The following is a 12,475-nucleotide window of genomic DNA, read 5'->3' as shown; positions in this document are numbered from 1 at the left end:
TGTAGTATACTGCTATTTTTACAATGTGTGTGTCAAATAATTGCACTCACATTAGTCTGCTCCACTAACAAGGACATGATTAGAAATGCATCAAAGTTCTGCTTTTGCTTTGTACAATCAGAATGATAACAAGTATAGTTTAATGTTGTGAGGTATCACTTCTCTAAAGCAATTCAGCATGCAAAGATGTGAAATGTTCATGTTTTGGGAAGGTATCGCTTATAGAAAAGGTTGTGAGAATTTCAGATATTTTTATTATTATTTATTATTATTTATTTGATTTCTATATTGCCCTTCCAAAAATGGCTCAGGGCAATTTACACAAAGAAATAATAAATAAATAAGATGGATCCCTGTCCCCAAGGGGCTCTCAATCTAAAAGAAACATAAGACACCAGCAACAGTCACTAGAAGTACTGTGCTGGGGGTGGATAGGGCCAGTTACTCTCCCCCTACTAAATAAAGAGAATCACCCTATTAAAAGGTGCCTCTTTGCCAGGTTAGCAGGGGTTATATTATTATATTAGCAAATAAAATACTTATATTTTCTATTAGCAAAGAAAAAATTTATATTTTCTATGGCATCATGAAAATGGAGCAGTTTAAAAATGGAGTTCCATGGAGCAGTTCGTCCTCCCTGTTGCTGCAGAAATTTCTGCTGTTCTATCCCCCTAGTGTTGGATATGCCTGGAACCTCTGTGCAAGTATCTCAGATATCTGCAGGATTTCAAAAGCATGTGTGTTTCTGCCCCACCCAGCTGTGGTTTTTTAAAAAAAATTCTCACTTGTTTGCACAACAATTTGAACATCCTGGCAAGTTCAGCTAGTTGTTATCTAGATCGTTAAATGAACTCCAAAAAGCAATGGTGAATCTGAAACTTTCTGCCCAACTCTGCAGTGAAATCAGAGAAGTCATTTTATCACATAGATGTAATTGACAAGTTTGATCTGTGAATTGTTAGTTTCACCTTTTAGTTTCATTTCTCTTTCATCTCCAGACTCAAGTTTATCATTTTTATTGCTGCTGCTCTTGGAAGCCGTTTGTGGTGCACACGGTAGATGGGACAACTCTGCCCTTCTGTGTTATCTCTCAGTTCCAGGAATATTAAAACTACTATATTCATCATTTTAAGATACTCTTATATCTTTTGATGGGCAAATGATCCTGAGAATGGTAGCATAGGAACCTGTCTTCATCCTATTGTCACCCTGTTCTCCCATTTCTAGTCTGTAAAGTGGTCCAGCATCAAAACATTGCATGGAGTACATTGTATACTCCTTGCTAAAGCAGGAGGTGTAATCTTGCTCTCTCATTCACTAGGGTGTTGTTTTTCAAACATGTTAACAGCATTGATTGATTGATTGATTGACCAAGTGCCGTCAAGTCGGTGTCGACTCCTGGCGACCACGTAGATGGTCGTAATTGAGTACATCTACCTTGTTATTGGTCATCCTCTTCTTTTTCTTTCAACTTTCCCCAGCATTATGGATTTCTCAAGGAGCTGGGTCTTCGCATAATATGTCCCAAGTATGATAGTTTGAGCCTGGTCATTTGTGCCTCAAGTGAAAATTCTGGATTGATTTGTTCTCTGATCCATTTGTTTGTTTTCTTGGCTGTCCATGGTATCCTCAAAAGTCTTCTACAGCACCAAAGTTCAAAAGCATCAATACTTTTCTATCTTGCTTCTTCAAAGTCCAGCGTTCACATCCATAGAGTGTCACGGGAAAAACCATTAACTGAACTATTCTAATCTTTGTAGGTATAGTCACATCATGGCATCTAAATATCCTTTCCAAGGCCTTTATTGCAACTCTGCCAAGTGCTAGTCTGTGGCGTATTTCTTGACTGCTGGATCCTTTACTGTTGATGGTCGAACCTAAAAGGCAGAAACTATCCACCACTTCAATGTCTTCATGATCAATTCTGAGGCTGGTTGCTGTACCTGATGTCATTAGTGTAGTCTTCTTTACATTTAGTTGTAGTCCCATTTTTTCACTGTGCTCCTTGACTTTCATTGCTAGAGCTTGCAGATCATCCATATTCTCAGCTATCAGAGTGGTGTCATTAGTGTAGCACAGGTTATTGATGTTTCTTCCTCCAACTTTAAAACCACGCTCATCTTTTTCTAATCCAGCTTCTCTCAGTATATGTTCAGAATATATGTTCAATAAATAGAAAGTATACAGCCTTGTCTTACTCCATTGCCGATCTGGAACCAGTCTGTTTTAGGGATGTGCAAATCAATTTGTGTACAAATTGATTTGTACCCAATCTAGCTGATTCAGGTGACTGAGAGACAGAACAAATAGCTCCTATGGTCCACTGGCTAAATTTGGGTCCAAATTACATCGTGCCGGATTCTATTCAAATTGCTTCAAGATTTGGAATGGTCCTGTGAACTTCCCCAGATTCCTAGCTTTATTGTTATTTTTTTAAAGCTAAGCTCTAGTTTATTTAGACTGTCTTTGGACAGTGCCAAATGTCATCTGCCATGTGCCAAGCACACACCCCTCCCACCTGCAAGGCAGTGGGGTACAACTTGCATGTTGCATTTATAAACGAGAGAGAGGGAGAGAGAGAGAGAGAGAGAGAGAGAGAGAGAGAGAGAGATGTTCAAATAACTTAAATTTCAAATTTTCAGATGAATATGTCACATTGAAAATACTAATATTTGAACTTTCCCATTCAAAGATTTGACTAGAGAAATCAGAACATTTGGATTCTAAATATTTGTGAATACTCATTTCAGCTATAGTGCTGACTGAGAGTTCAGCAGGAAGGCCTATGGCCTCCCATGACTTCATTTTTATGATTCACTACAGTTATTCTGTTTGGTGATCTTCTGTAGTACATTAGCAGTTTATTGACTTTGCCTGAAACAGTTACTTCTTGAAAATGATGTTGACTGAGGTGAAACCAAAGTTGATTTTCTACCCAAAAGACCTATCTTGAAATGGAAAGTTAATCAACAGCATGCACTATTCAAAACATAAACACTTTCTTTAGTGCAAATCAGTAAGATGAAGATTCCATGTATTATAAGGAAAGGGAGTCATAGAAATAGATCATTGATTTAAATTGTTTCAAATTATACAAATGCTACATGGCCATTCATTCATAATGTTCATAATGCTGGAACTGCATTAGAGATATTACAACATTTCTTGAGTCCCAGTCAGGGCAAATACTATTGTACAAGCTGGCCTGGCACAGAGCATCTGCACCGCTATTTCTCCCTCTCCCTGCCCCCCAGCCCAGTTCGTTCTCCCCCCTACCGCAGTTCGTTCTCCCCACCCCCACCAACTTGTTTTCACTCTGTGGCTGGTCGGTTGGCTGGCCTGGCCGCTGGTTCCCTTCTGTGGCCGGCCAGCTTGCCTGGCTACTGCTTTCCCTCTCTGGCCAGCCAGGCCGCAGCTTCCCTTCTGTGGCTGTCCGGGCAACCACCACCACTTCCCATCTGCAGCTGTCTGCCTGGGCTGCCGCTGCTTTACCCCCATGGCTAGCTGGCCAGGCCGCTGCCACTGCTTTCTCTCTGTGGCCAACCGGGCCGCTGCCACCATTTCCCCTCTGCGGCAGGCAGGTCCGCCGCTTCTCCTTTGTGGCTGGCCAACTGGGCTGCCACCGGCGCTTTCCCTCCATGGCCAGCCAGGCCACCACTGCTTTCCCTCTGTGGTTGCCAGCCTGCTGGGCTGCCACAGCTGCTTTCCCTCTGTGGCCTGTGGGCCAGGCTGCCACTGTTTCTCCACCGGCCAGCCGGCCTCCACCACTGTGTTTTCCCCCAGCTGGCCAGCATTGTCATTTGCTTCCCTCCCACTTGTGGCTATCCAGCAGCTCTCCAAACTCTCACGAGAGCAGTCGCAAGAGCATGGGATTAGCCATGGGTGTGTCTTAGAGAATTAAATACTAGAAATGAGAAATAAGGTTTTTCCAGGAATGAATTACTCAGGTGTTTCTCATTAATGAGAAAATAAAGGACTTGGCTAACAAGTGTGTGTGTGTGTGTGTGTGTGTGTGTGTGGTCAATAACCTTTCCAATAACAACTGTTAATCAAGAGCATCCTTCTAATCACAACTTCCTGGTTATGGACTGTAAGAATCTAAAGCCTCTTGCGTAAAACACTGTCTGCTATCAAAATAGTGTAATAATTTTTTTAAAGGTCTAAATTAATATTTAGAGCTTGCCAAATCCTGACTTAAGATGTATTTTCAATGAAAGAAATGTAATCTCTGAAATACTGTAGATATATTGACCGAATAGTTTAATAGGAAGCTGTTTAAAATCTTGCTCTGTTAAAATGGTTTCACCCTTATAAGACTGAAGGATGAATGTGGTGATAATCATTCTCTATGATGGATCATAGCACAGTAGAATGATGTTTGTTTTCTGCCCTTTTAAAATTGTGATTAATGTGGAGAAGGAATTGACCAGCAATGCTGCTTAAAGAAACATGTTTACAATGTTTGTCTGAAATGAGTTCTGTCCAGCTGACACTCCTGCATTTTCATCCGTGCAGAAGGATGAACATCACTTTTATTTGAAGTAAGCTCCAGTTGATAGGAAGGGTGCCATATCAGTAGCATAAACAACTGTTGTTCTCTCATAAATAAAACAGAACAAAATTTTTGAAGATAGTAACAAGTTCCCCTCCATCCTATCAATATAGCCCATTCCTGATAGCAGTAATTGTTTAGCTCGATATACACTGTGAAGAGTGGCTGACATTTTGCTGCTCAAGCCCATTCTGGTTTCGGGGTGCGGTGCGGTTGTGCCCAGCCTGAAGGGAGGTGGGACATATTATGCCATCATCAGACATCAGGGTATGGGATTGCATGCCCAGGAGTTGTCAGACCTGTTGGCTACCTCATATGGCAGGCTCTGCCTGTACACCGCCATTCCACACTGAGCCAGAATGGCTTTTTGCAAAGGATTTTTACAATGTACATAGAGTGTTACAATAATGAATGGGGCTTTTGTGTCATATAAATCAGCTTTCAATAATCAGACTATCAAAGAGGAGAGAGATGTCAAGGAAGTTTTGCTGGGTTCTTGGTCTATTATCTTACTCTGGTTAAGAATGCTCATTTTCAATAGTTCTCAATCCAAAACCACTAAACCATTAATTCCAAACCTTTCACCTTGTCTTTAGCACACTGACCTTTCACACATATTCTGCCTCTTTGAATTTGTTCCCCCCCCCCCAAAAAAAAAACCCTTAATTCAGATGCCTGCAACAGCCAGTTCATGTGTAGAAATCTTTAGCATTTGTTTCCTTAATGCCTCAGGTCATAATACAGATGTGACCAGAGTTGCATGAGTTTGGACGTAACGGTAAGGAAATGGCAGGTTCTGGCAACTCTGGTTCCCTGCTGCGTGTGAATGTGGCCATTGTAAGTTCCATACAATATCAACTTGTTTGATCATATTTTATACACACACACACACACACACACACACACACACACACACCTGAATCTGTGGGAATTCACACATGTGTGATTCTGTGCCTCCTGTCCATGAAGAAGAGATGGAAGTGCAAAATTAAAGACAATCTGGGACACTATTGATTTCTTTTCATCATTCTCTTCTGGGCCCATCCTGATTTTTGTGTCTAAACTCCTATTCATATCAGCATTTTTAACTGGATTGCTGTGTCCATGGTGAAGTGGTCCCCAATTGCTCTTATGTGTTCCAGAATCACTTGCCAACTCCTGATTAGATAAATGAGAATACAGACTGAGCTTGTTTCAGGCTGAGTAGTGAATGATCAGGGTACAGAGTGAAGTAATTAAACCAGCACTGATTCAGCAGTGTGCCTCGTTACCTATCTTTCATGATACTAAAAGAGCAATGAAAACGAGGCAGCAATAGTGATTAATTGAAGATGAAACTGAGAGCATACAATGAGATCAGTATAGAGCACTTCTGGAGAACAATGAGTAACCACCAAAGGGTGGTACGTGAGAATTATACAGTGGTAATGCATTCAACTTAATTTGTATCATACAAGCAGTTCCTTTCACTGGGCCGAAGTATATTGTCTCTGACCCCTAGACAAATTGTCCACATATTCAGAAACAGTACTTCTAACAAGCAAATGATAGCTAATAACTGACACACATATTGCCATCCTGTTCTGCTTGTGAACATCTCTGTGACACTTGTCTGGTCAGTAGTATAAGATGGACTAATTTGAGGGATTTAATACTTTGAAGAACTTGGCTGTGATAAACTTGTTGAAAATATAGTTCTCTTATCTTCTTTATTTTCTTAAAAAATATCCATCAGCATTCTTGCTGAGGTGCCTTTCCAAATTTTGTATTAGAATTAACTGATGAATTATATACAGAGACATAAGATGAAAACAATCAGTTAAGTTTTTATTATGCGTTTTAACTTTTGTAAATCACCTTGAGATTGTTTTTAATGAAAGTTGGTATATAAATTTAACAATAATAAAGTTGTAGGGATGTGCACAAAACTGGTTTGCCCAGTTTGGTTTGATTCTGAATCAGATTAAAACTGGACCAGGAATGTTCAGTTTTGACCCCATGAACACAGCTTGGCTCAAATTTGAGCCAGTTTTGGCCTGGTTCAAGGGTGGCGGGGGGTGTTAAAAATAGTATGAAATAATGAATTACCACCACTGGCAGCTGCAGCAGCCTCAGGGGTGCTGTGGAAGCTGCTGAGGGTCTCCAGAGGCTCCTGGGGGGGTCTCCAGAAGCTCCCTTCCCCCACCAGCCTCTCCCCAAGTCTCCCAGGGCCAGTTCAGCCCATTTCAGTTCAATCTCAGCCCTCTGTGCATGCGTGGTGGCCATTTTTTGGGGGGGGGGCCTCTGTGCATGCACACAGGCCATATGTGTGGTCATGCAAATGGCCCATGCACATGCATGGCAGCCCCAAAATGGCCACCAGGCACATGCAGAGGGCCAAAATGGGCCAAACTGAATCAGCCTGAGAGGTTCAGTTCAACCTCAGACTGAACTGGGTTTGGTTTGAGATTGAACATCTGAACCGGCCCGGTTCGAGTGCAAACCAGTTCGATATCGAACTGGTTTGCACATCTGTTAAGCTGCAGAGCCAAGGCAAAAGATTTATTGATGGTTAAATGAAATGACAAAGAACACTGGTGAAAGAAAAAAAAAACATTTTCAGGTGTTTTTATTAATTTTCATGCTGTTATAAATTTGTAGTTGAATTACTAATTTGTAATTTGAGCAAAAATATTATCTGATACTGCAAATGAGCTATAAACCAACCTTGACAATGAGCATATTTGTTTTTACAGCTTTAATTCCCTCTATGAAAGTAACACAAGTTTATCTGAAAATATAATAAGGTTACTGTTGGTTCCAGCATATGTTTATTGTTTGGATTATTGCTGCATTCTCTATTCTTCCTCTTCCCCACCTTACACTTGTAATTTATGTTTGATTTCAGAATTCTGCTCCCCATGTTATCTTCCAGCATGACACTCTGATTATTTCATTTTTCTTTACTGCTCACTCTTTTGGCTCCTATTATCTTCTGTATCCAATTTAAACTGTTGTTTCTTACTTTTAAAGCCTTGAATGCTCAGGCCCCTCTGTTGAATCTGACCTCTCATTACATACCATCCCTTGCTCTTTGCTTTTTCCTTCTTATTAGGCCTCAGATTTCTTGCTCCTTTTCTCATCTCTGTCCTTTCCTTTTCGAGCCTCCACGTTTATTTTGCTCTTCCAGCTAAGTTTTGGCATAACTTTCTGACTTCCTTCTGTTATAAATTCTTCTTAAAACACAGCTTTTCCAAATGACTTAATTATTGACCCTCTTGTTGCACCTTTTATTCCATTTGAAACTGAAGCAAAGATATAATTTCAAAATAAGTTCACTTTGGGTCAAACTCATCCATGTGTGACCCATGGTGTACAATGCAGTTCTAAGCAAATGTTTAGAAACATGTTTTTTACCCCTGTGTGCCTGCCTTTTATTTTCTTCCCTCCACTTCCATGTATCTCTAGGTTGCTACCCTATTAGGCAATAGCTGACGTGCTCAAATTCTAGAGAGGGGCAAGGCGCACAGGATAAAGAATGAGACATCAAAAATGCATGGGCCTAGAAATCAGGAACTTTGGTCCTGAGAAGGCAATAGGCCAAGAAAGACAAAGCGGCTTAGAAAAGGAGAGTGGGAAACGCAGTAAAAGCCTAGTTAATTTTAGCACTTAGGGAGATTGCACAACTCTAATTCCAAAAAGAATATCAGGGTTTCTCCAAAGAAGAAACATCTGAGAATTTTCTCAGATGGTTTCCCTTCAACCCTGGAGTGGTCCAGAGTAGGGATGTGCACAGAACTGGCAGAGGCCGGTTCGAAGGTGGGGGTAGGACAACTTTAAGAGCAGGGGAGGGTGCACTTACCCCTCCCTCTGCTTTCCCCCCCCCAGCGCTCCATTTGCAAGGACTCTGTCAGAGCGGCAGCATACCTCCGTGCCGCTCCATTCCATCCTTGGCCAGAAGTGCTGGGTGCATGTGTGCACACTGGGCGCATGCACGTGCAAATCATGCTCACTCACATGCATGTCGGGCACATGCATGAGTGAGTGTGACATGCACGCACACCCAGTGTGCACATGTGAACCTGGCACTTCTGGCCAAGGAGGGAACAGTGCGGCAGGGAGGTATGCTGCCACCCTGATGGAGTCTTTTCAAATGGAGCACCATGGGGCGGGGGAGAAGAGGGAGGGGTAAGTGCACCCTCCACCACCCTTAAAATTGCCCCCCCCACTTTCAAGCCTCCAAACTGCCTGGTGTTTGAACCTGTTTGGAGACCCGTAAAAGGGCCTCTGAACAGGTTCATGCACATCCCTAGTCCAGAGGAATGAAAGACAGAGAGCCCTTTCTCACAATCAGAGAATGGGCTCAAAAAGGGAGAGGGGAAGAAGACTTGAAATGCTTACCTCCCCCACAGATGATCCACTCTCCCTTGTGATCCCTGGGTGGATTGCTCTCCCTGGGTGGATCACTCACCCAGACGATGGCCAGTTTCTACAGGCAGCAGGCGGTTTCTGGGGCTGGGAGGCCCCCAGAACTTCCATAATGCACCTCATGGATGCACGATACATTACGGCGAGCCTCCCAACGCCAGGATGCTACTCATGTGTCGGGAGGCTACTCATGTATAAGTGCCACACGGAGCTGCGCAGCACTGACACACAATCCATTAGCCCAGGTTTTGGGTGCACTTGTGCCCCATACCCTGGCTAACAGCTGGGCACCTAGCAGGGTTTGCCACCATGCTTCCTCCAGGAATTCTTGGCTCTTATTTATTATTTATTATTATTTATTTATTTGATTTCTATATCGCCCTTCCAAAAATGGCTCAGGGTGGTTTACACAGAGAAATAATAAATAAGATGGTGGTTCACATGTATTGGCAAAACTGGTCTGGGCTTTCCTAGTCTGGTTTTGCCTGCAAGTACAGGTATGAACAGCCCCAGAGATTGTCAAATTGAAGATTCAGAGGAGAAGAAATAACTTGAAAGAAGAGGAAGAGAACACACACATAGTCAGGAACTGAAGAGAGGAGGAATCATATTTAGATCTAAAATACCCAGCCAGTTCATCATAGGCCTGTAGTTTTATACGTTACAAAACTGGGCAATGGATGCCTGTTCTGCTAAAGGTGAGAGGAGAGCTGAATCTCTTGTTGTTTTTGCTAGTAGCAGACAGAAAGAACCCTAGTGCTTTTCAGCTGATTCTCTAAACCAGTAGAGGTAATTTTTCTAGCTTATTTAACATATGTGTGATATTGGGAACAATTAATAGCATAGTTAGAGTGATTGTTTAAACATTTTCTGTTAATAGAAAATGCATGCTATCTCGTTGATATCTCCTTATCTCAACATCAAAGTGCTAATGGCTGTCACCTTTTACTGTTGTAATCAGTGACAGCATCTCCTAAAAGTTAATGAGCCATAGCACAGTGAAAGGAATATCATTTTGTTCTTACAGTTGTGTCTTATCTCCACAGAATGCAGATGTGGCACTCAAATGCCTTAAATATGCTAAAATGTGGGGACTTATTAAGCTGGAAAATTGCAGATTTATTTCTGTATGTAATTTGCTAGCAGATTGGAAGCATACTGCTGATTATTTGTCTGAAGGACTTAAGCCCACCTTCACCACCACTACATACCTATATTTGAGAACTGCTTAGTTGGCTGTAATGCTGTGTGCCATTACAGTCAGTGGCTGACATACGATGCAGCAAGCTATTGATCTAAGTAACAGTTGTGGGCACTGATTCCTCCCTCTGCTAATCCCATTGGGAATGATGGGAGTTTCAGTGGGAGTGCAATCAGACACTCCTTGGTAGCCCTGGAGCGTCCTTGCCTTCACAAGGCACATTGGTGGGGTTTAAAGGGCCTCAGAAGAACCAGCAAGCATGCTATCACTTAGATCAGCAGTCCACTGAACTACATGTAAGCCATTGGCTGACCTCTGGACTAATGCAGCGCTGTGTGTGATTTTTTTTTTAATTGGCCAATCTCCCTTTCTCACAGTGCCTCCCAAAAATATGTCTCTGAGTGAGGTGACCCCTCAAGGACATATTTTAGGGATACACAACCGGTTTTGGAGGGTAAGGGAGATTGGTGAAATTCACCACTCCCTCATAGCGCCAGGGCTGTTAGTCTGGATTTCAGCCAGCTATCATGTACTTAAAACTGTACTTTCTTCTGATGTTTGAAGTACTTTTATTTATTGATTTAACAAATTTTAGCTAATGGATTGTAAATAGCAATCCAATAAAAATTGCAATAGAATCTTTAAATTATAACCTGTTGTCTTTTTCAGGACCCTGTGTCCAGAGGGAAAACCTCAGTATGGTGTGAAAAACTCCCACCCACTTTTCATTCAAATAGCCTTCCTTGTTGCTCGTGTTTGCTTATCTTGAGTCCTCTGTTGCAGCATGAATCAGAACCACCACCTCAGGCATTTTAACATGGAGCTGCTGCCTTGTGGGGAGGAGGCACCCATAGTGCCTAACAAAAGTGTGGCAGTCTTTTGTACTGCACCCACATCTCCTGCCTTGGCAGGCATGCAGAGCACTGTGTCCAGCAAGTTTCTTGTCCCAAAGGATGAGGGCAAGTCCAAGCCACCCCATGATCAGGCAGGACTGCAATTTGCCTGAAACCAAAATGAATATCAAATCAGAGATTAAACCCTCCTGTATAAGAGAGTTTCCCCATTAATCGTAGTAGGGAGAAAGCAGTTATACACTTCAAAGCAAAGTGTGTGTGTGTGTGTGTGTGTGTGTGTGTGTGTGTGTGTGTGTGTGTGATCCCTTCCCATCCACAATAATCAATGCAGAAACTCCACATGCATATTGGAGCATATGAAATGCTCTGGATCAGAGCATCAAAAGCAAAACATTCACTATAGCATTAATCGAATATCATATTGCTGATATGAGCATCTTAATATGATCTGGATGGAGGAAAGCTTTGCCTATTAGTCTACTATTGTTTTGTTGTACATCTGATCTTTTTACTTCTCTTTTTGAAAATGAAATATATCTCAATACATGGGAGAAAGATTCCCACTAGCTTAACTTTCTACTATTTATTATGTTTAAACCCACTATTGCCTGTATTAAACCTTATTGCTTAACTGGATTTGTTGACAAAAATGCTCCATTTGGTTTCCCCATAGTTTGACTTTAATTGTGTTTACCGACTGTGACGGATATGTGCTTTGTTCCTCCAATACACTTTCCCCTGCGTTTTAATGCTCAGCTTTATAGTAGAGCATATTTTTACATTTTCTTGCAACTTCACTATTCTAAATGTCCTCTTGAATGAAGCATTTCAAAAACTAATCGTGTTAGACTGATCCTTGGCTACTGGCTCTGCAAAATTAAATTTTCAAGATTAATGGATTTTATTTATTATTACACAAAATGCTTCTTACTCACATTTTAGCCAATTTGTAGCTTTTTCTTGTTTTGTTGGAACAGAGATACCAGTGGGTTTTAAATTAGTTTAATCATAGTCCTTCAAAATTAAACCTCTCCTCATATGAAATATTTGATATTACAAAGTCTAGAGTACAAAGTTTAAAAAAAAAATACAGGAATGCTGTCCTATACATTATTGTTATGTTTTCTCTTGCAACAAATCATTTTCATTTGGGTGAGCCTTTACATATGGAAATGTTTTCCCCACCCCAAATTTCCAAGTTACATGTTTGAAAATACCATCTATCCAGACTACAGCTGATATCCAGACTACAGAAGCACCAGTGCTTTTGAGGAGTTTAACTGACTCGGCTCCATGCACTCATGCAGCAGGAGAGAGGCAAATACAACAACTTCCCCTTCCTCTGGAAGCACCCAGTGCCACCCAATAATAGGTTGCACAGCCCTCAGGGACATGTTTTTGGGTGGCACAGAGAGTGAGGAGGTAGTAAATCTCCCATCCCTCCCAGGCAAGTACCAATGC

The sequence above is a fragment of the Hemicordylus capensis genome, chromosome 5 (assembly GCF_027244095.1).
Source record: "Hemicordylus capensis ecotype Gifberg chromosome 5, rHemCap1.1.pri, whole genome shotgun sequence".
Classification (NCBI taxonomy): Eukaryota; Metazoa; Chordata; class Lepidosauria; order Squamata; family Cordylidae; genus Hemicordylus; species Hemicordylus capensis.
This window is presented reverse-complemented; position numbering follows the sequence as displayed.